Here is a 6,543-nt window from a genome sequence, read left to right as displayed (position 1 = left end):
AATGACCCAATCCCCTGCTGTGTGTGTGAACTTTGGATGGATTAAATGCAGAGAACAAAGTATGGGTCACTGAACTTAGCTGTATGTCACATCACTTTCATGATGTTCTTCAGGATCATGTTCTTCATGATGATGTTCTTCAGGATCATGTTCTTCATGATGATGTTCTTCAGGATCATGTTCTTCATGATGATGTTCTTCAGGATCATGTTCTTCATGATGATGTTCTTCAGGATCTTCATGATGATGTTCTTCAGGATCTTCATGATGATGTTCTTCAGGATCTTCATGATGATGTTCTTCAGGATCTTGTTCTTCAGGATCTTCATGGTGATGTTCTCTATGTTCTAGCATGTTGTCCGTTGTGATTTACACCTGAACCAGAGATGTAATGTAGATCTTTCTGCTGCTCTGGCTTGTGTTTTTGTTTAAGTGTCTATTACCCCCTGTTAACGCTGTTTAATATTCACCTGCTGGTGTAATTAGTGCTAACTCTCTCTGCATGTCTGATGTTTTATTTTGTATCTGGCAGCTGCGGTCACGTAAACGCTCTGAAGTGAGAAGTAGGAAGTCCCGAGATGGGAAAACACCGAGATCTCCCGTTGTATCGAAGCAGCAAAACTGTCCTTACAGAACCGTTTAATTTAAGGTGAGAACTTTTCTTCTTCTTATTATTTATTTAGCTCAGATCATTTCAAGTGGCATCTCTGTTTAAACTTTGTTTTATTGTTCAGTTTAATGTCTGAAGTCTGAAACTTTCTCACACTGATTCTTCCAGTCTTAGTTAAACACCTCACTAAGTGTTTGGTAGATCATTAATTCATTATTTATTATAATAGATAAAGGGTTTCAGATCATTTGCATGCATTCGCTTCACATTTAGGAAAAACAAAAAACAACACTAGTGCTTAGGCCACGCCCACATTAGTCTGAAAGCCTGCATGACTTCCTATAACATGCAGCTCCCTGATTGGCTGACTGATCCGAGACAAAAGCTCAGAGATTCTCCATGTTCTGCTTCATCTCCTTAAGTGAAGGTTGGAAAACTTTTTTTCAGGAAAACTTTTAATGTTCAGTGAGTTTTTTTTCCAGCCTCCAGCCGCTTAACCCGGATACATCAGAAAAACACACATCTGATTATCACCGTGAACCTGCGAGGGCACTTTTAATTAACATCCTGCATATTAAACCATTTGGGTCCTGAGCTTAAGGAAGTCTACAGGGCCTGCATAGATTTTTCAATATTTAGCTTAACTAATAATTCAGCTTTATCTATAATTTAGTCCCAAATGACATCACGTATAGGAGAAATGGAGCAGAGGTCCTATTTAAGCAATCAAAACATTTCTCATTCACAGCAGTATAGCAATTAATAATTCACTGAAGGGTCGAAAGTGCAGCGAGACGCAGTTCTTTTACATTACACTGATCAGATCTGAGTGGAGGAGAGAACGAGGACAAGGAAAGACACAGAGAAGCACGAGGACAAGTCACTTAAACAACAACATTTATTAAGTGTTTTTACTCCAGTGCTCATCAAAAAACTATATATATTCATTAATATATAAATTATACATCTATTCGACCAGCCTGACAATTATTCTCTCTCTCTCTCTCTCTCTCTCTCTCTCTCTCTCTCTCTCTCTCTCTCTCTCTCTCTCTCTCTCTCTCTCTCTCTCTCATATTTTTAATGAACAGATTCATCACAAACCGTCCTCATGATGTCCAGGAATAAATCGATCCCCTGGAGAGGAGTTTAAACCACTAAAATGTAATTATATGTTAAATAATAAAATATTTCATATGTTATGCCCAATAAAGAGCTAAAAATATCTCTACACATTTACCCTCATAAAGAATTCCAGTAACTACTGTATGAATGTTCATGAATATGCAGATTAGAAACGCCTCCATGTCCTCAGGTCAGCGCTGCAGCGTTTAGATCATTACTTATTATTTTATATGTAGAGTTTCTGAAAAATTCTCACCAACTAAAGTAACCAGGATTGTAGAAGATTCTGCAGCTTCAGCAAAACGGTCCAGGGCTTGAACCCAGTCGCAGGAAGGAAGGAAGGAAGGAAGGAAGGAAGACACAGGAAGCAGAAGTTAAATAGAGGAGTTGATGGGGTCGTATGTCTCAGGTTTGAAAGTGTAGTGTCATGGGACACGCTGGGGCTGATGGGTAATGTAGTTCAGCACTGAGTCCTACATAATGAAATGAACAGATGATTTATGTTACAATAAAAACGAAACAGAACCTTCTGGAATGTCAATGTTTACATCAGAAGTGTTGGTAAATTATTATAGATTCTGTGTATGAATGTTTAACATCAAGCTAATTAACCCACTAGCTCTAGGGTTCGCTGTATTGAAGATGGAGTTTAAAATAAAATAAATCAAATAAATAAAAAAATTGATGATCATCTCCAAGGAACTTAAAACACAGAAGACGTCTGAAGAAGAACGTGGAAGTGATTTTGTGTGATTTGGAGTCTGAATGCTGCACTTTAATGATCCAGCCATTACACAGTTCTTATTTTTTAGTTCATCTTGCTGAATTATTATCAGTATTTAAGGAACAGATGTAGAAATTATATAAAAAGTCCAACAGATTTTTTTTTTACATCCTGGAGACTTCTAGATCCATTATAGTAGAAATGAGACGTGGTGGCGTTGTTGTGAGTGAAGAGAGTTTGGACACAGCGCTGCCTCCGGATCGTCCTGTCAGCTCACGTTTTTATCACACGCTAACAACCGGCGCTCTTCGGAGAAATAAATTAGCACATTGTTAGACGCAGATTTGTCACTGCCAGCGTAATTACGGCTAATGCATCCGCCAGGCTTCAGACGCAGCCTTATTCGGTTAGGGATTTTAAACCGGGCCGGTCCGACATCCCAAACGTAATTTAACCTTAAAGATAAATCGTTAGCGCTGCACTGTAACTCTCCCTGAACGACAGTCCATAAATTCTCACAAGTACATTAGCAAGTAAATAGTCTTAAACACTCTAAGCAGGTCATTTGGTTTCATTTAAATCAGAACAGGCGCTGTTGGACTTTTTAAATCACATGTTCCTTCCTGGCCTTAATTCCTCTTTATCCTCATGAAGCTCCCCATGAAGCTCCTCATGTAGCTCATCGAAGCTCCTCATGAAGCTCCTCATGAAGCTCCTCATGTAGCTCATCGAAGCTCCTCATGAAGCTCCTCATGAAGCTCCTCATGAAGCTCCTTATGTAGCTCATCGAAGCTCCTCATGAAGCTCCTCACGAAGCTCCTCATGTAACTCCTCATGAAGCTCCTCATTAGAGATCTTCTTCTGTGTAAACTTTTACTTTTAGAATTTAAACCTGTGTGTGAGAGAGTGTGTGTATGTGTGTGAGTGTATGTGTGTGTGTGTGTGTGTGTGTGTGTGTGTGTGTGTGTAACAGTGTATGAGTGTGAGAGAGTGTGTGTGTGTGTAGTACACACAATAAAGTAGGATATCATTTATGGTTTCTAGTTGCCGCTAATCCCTCTAAAGGTGTCACACAGCCAATAGGACCACAAAACCACCGTCACAGCACTCAGAACACCACCCTAAGCCACGCTACACTACCCTACACCATGCTACACTACCCTACACCAGGCTACACCACCCTACACCAGGCTACACCACCCTACACCATGCTACACTACCCTACACCATGCTACACCACCCTACACCATGCTACACCACCCTACACCATGCTACACTACCCTACACCAGGCTACACCACCCTACACCATACTACACTACCCTACACCATGCTACACCACCCTACACCATGCTACACCACCCTACACCCGGCTACACCACCCTACACCATGCTACACTACCCTACACCATGCTACACCACCCTACACCATGCTACACCACCCTACACCATGCTACACCACCCTACACCATACTACACCCACTGAACACACACATGGCCAAGGAGCGCTGAGAATCCTGACATCACATATCACGTATAATGTATACTGACATGAAACACAGAGACACACACATTTGAGTCCAGAACCTTCAGAGCACAAACATCACGCCTGCAGGATCAAAGCCTGGAGAAACCCATACTCAAGACTGGAGCTGGAGATCCTCAATCAATGGCAACCAGCAGACAAGCAGAGAATAATAATAATAATAATAATAATAATAATAATATGGATTACTCTGAGCTCGCAGATTAAACCTTCCTCACCAAGCAGGAGTCTCTTCTAAATATCATTACAGGCAGCAAGAAAATGTAAGAAAGAAAGAAAGAAAGAAAGAAAGAAAGAAAGAAAGAAAGAAAGAAAGAAAGTCTGATGGAGGTCAATTTAGAGATGGATGGCGTGATTTATTTTATCATTAATCCAGTCCAGTCCAGAGTGGAGTCGTTGTTAAAGCAGAAGATGATTATGGTGATGTTCTCACCTGTGTGTGTGTGTGTGTGTGTGTGTGTGTGTGTGTGTGTGTGTGTGTGTGTGTGTGTGTTTAATGATGCAGGGATTATAACAGAACATTACTACTGGAACAGAACACATAATGAATATGAACACAAACAACAGATTATCGTTACTGTAGAATGATCAGCCATGGAAGATCACAGATCCAGGATCAGTCAGGTTCAGTGTTTAAGCAGAAGTAGTGAGCTTCTCAGCAGTGACTCGGATCTCAGAGTAAAGCTCCTCCACTCGACTCGGCTGTGATTTTTTTAACTCGGTTGGAAAGTGATCGGTTCGTTATCACCTGCTGCTCCTCAGCAGTCTGGAGTCATTAATCATGCCTCCCTCTATCACACCCATCCTTTTGTCCCTCTGCACTCATTCTCTCTCTCCCCCGTGCAGCTACATCTCCTGGTTTAAATGTTCTGCAGTCAGGGTGGAAAACCGCTGGGTCCAGAACATCAAAAGACTTAGTATAGACAGAAAGAAAGAAAGAAAGAAAGAAAGAAAGAAAGAAAGAAAGAAAGAAAGAAAGAAAGAAAGAAAGAAAGAAAGAAAGAAAGAAAGAAAGAAAGAAAGAAAGAAAGAAAGAAAGAATAATTCATTAGATGCGTGATGTGATAATAATAAATGAAATAAATGTAGAGTCTATCAGACTGCAGGGCTGGACCAGTGTTGCCATGGCGATGGAGAATGATGGACAGCTTTGTGTTAAAAGTGGACAGTATAATCAGGAATATAAAAATGTGTTACTTTAATGTTTAATGAAATAAATGACAGATCATGAAAGAGATAGTTTCTCTCCATCTGCACCCGAGTCGTAATCGCGCCGTCTCTCCATCGCTGCACTTTGATGATGAAAAAATTCAGAATGTCTGTTTGAAATTCACTCATGAGAACTCAACTTCCTGTCCTTCAGAGACACAAGAGAAATGCTAACTAAACTGCAGCTAATTAACACACACTGTCATGCAGGAAGGAGAGTCAGCTGTGTGTTAGATACGTATTAGCGGTTTGTTAGATGTGTGTTAGTGGTATGTTAGATGTGTGTTAGCGGTATGTTAGATGTGTGTTAGCGGTGTGTTAGATACGTATTAGCGGTTTGTTAGATGTGTGTTAGCGGTATGTTAGATGTGTGTTAGCGGTTTGTTAGATACGTATTAGCGGTTTGTTAGATACATATTAGCGGTTTGTTAGATGTGTGTTAGCGGTTTGTTAGATGTGTGTTAGCGGTTTGTTAGATACATATTAGCAGTATTTTAGCAGTTTAATAGCTATGTGTTAGCTGTTCGTTAGCTGTTTTTAGCTATTTATTAACTGTTTGTTGGTTGTGTGTTATCAGTTTGCTAGCTGTAGAAAATTAAAGACAAAATGGCTAGCAGCTAATGTGTCTTAAATAAAATTTAAACGTGTCCAAATTAAACTAGATTTATGTTTTCAGCTGTGAAAAATGAACAGAAGAAAGAAGGAGAGAACTGTGAAACAGCTAAAGATGATAATGTGCTATGATAGCTGGCACAGAACCAATAAGTCTTTTATATAATCTAAAATGGGGAAAAAAAGTAAAACACAAACAAAAAGAAAATCTAGAAAGAAGGGATTTCTATAATAAATAAATAAATAATAACAAGCCTTAAAGAAAGAAGAGGAAATAAATAGAGAGACTGAAGATATAAAAAAAACAAGAAAGAACTAATGAAAGGGTGAAAGAGTGAAATAATAAACAAACAAACAAGAAAGAACTAAAGAAAGAAAGAAAGAAAGAAAGAAAGAAAGAAAGAAAGAAAGAAAGAAAGAAAGTCTTCAGGTAGCCTTCTTTAACATTACAATAAAACAAACCTAAACATTTAACCCTTTCAATCTAATGTCTGATGATTTGAACATCTCCTTATGAGGTTTGTGTTATGATGTAGAGAATTTGTCAGAATCAGACGATGATTTGATCGGATCAGACAGTTGAGGCTCGATGTCCAGTCAAACGTCTCTGTTTGTGATGTTCAGATCAAGTCGATCCGTCATCATCAGACAAACACACTGTACGATTCCTCCACACGTCCATCACCACACACTACAGACAGACAGGCAGACAGGAAGACAGA

At 39.4% G+C, this 6,543-nt stretch overlaps 1 long non-coding RNA gene across 1 annotated transcript; it reads left to right on the top strand.

Annotated features, from left to right (window-relative positions):
* The first annotated feature begins 273 nt into the window (after nucleotides 1-273).
* On the top strand, nucleotides 274-1,821 carry LOC113655023. Its single transcript, XR_003443620.2, has 3 exons — nucleotides 274-330; nucleotides 533-649; nucleotides 1,699-1,821. It is a non-coding gene; the product is annotated as an uncharacterized LOC113655023 (long non-coding RNA).
* The last annotated feature ends 4,722 nt before the right edge of the window (nucleotides 1,822-6,543 follow it).

The sequence above is a fragment of the Tachysurus fulvidraco genome, chromosome 17, assembly GCF_022655615.1.
Source record: "Tachysurus fulvidraco isolate hzauxx_2018 chromosome 17, HZAU_PFXX_2.0, whole genome shotgun sequence".
NCBI lineage: Eukaryota > Metazoa > Chordata > Actinopteri > Siluriformes > Bagridae > Tachysurus > Tachysurus fulvidraco.
The sequence above is the reverse complement of the archived record's forward strand: the minus strand, read 5'-3'. Positions and strand labels throughout refer to the sequence as shown.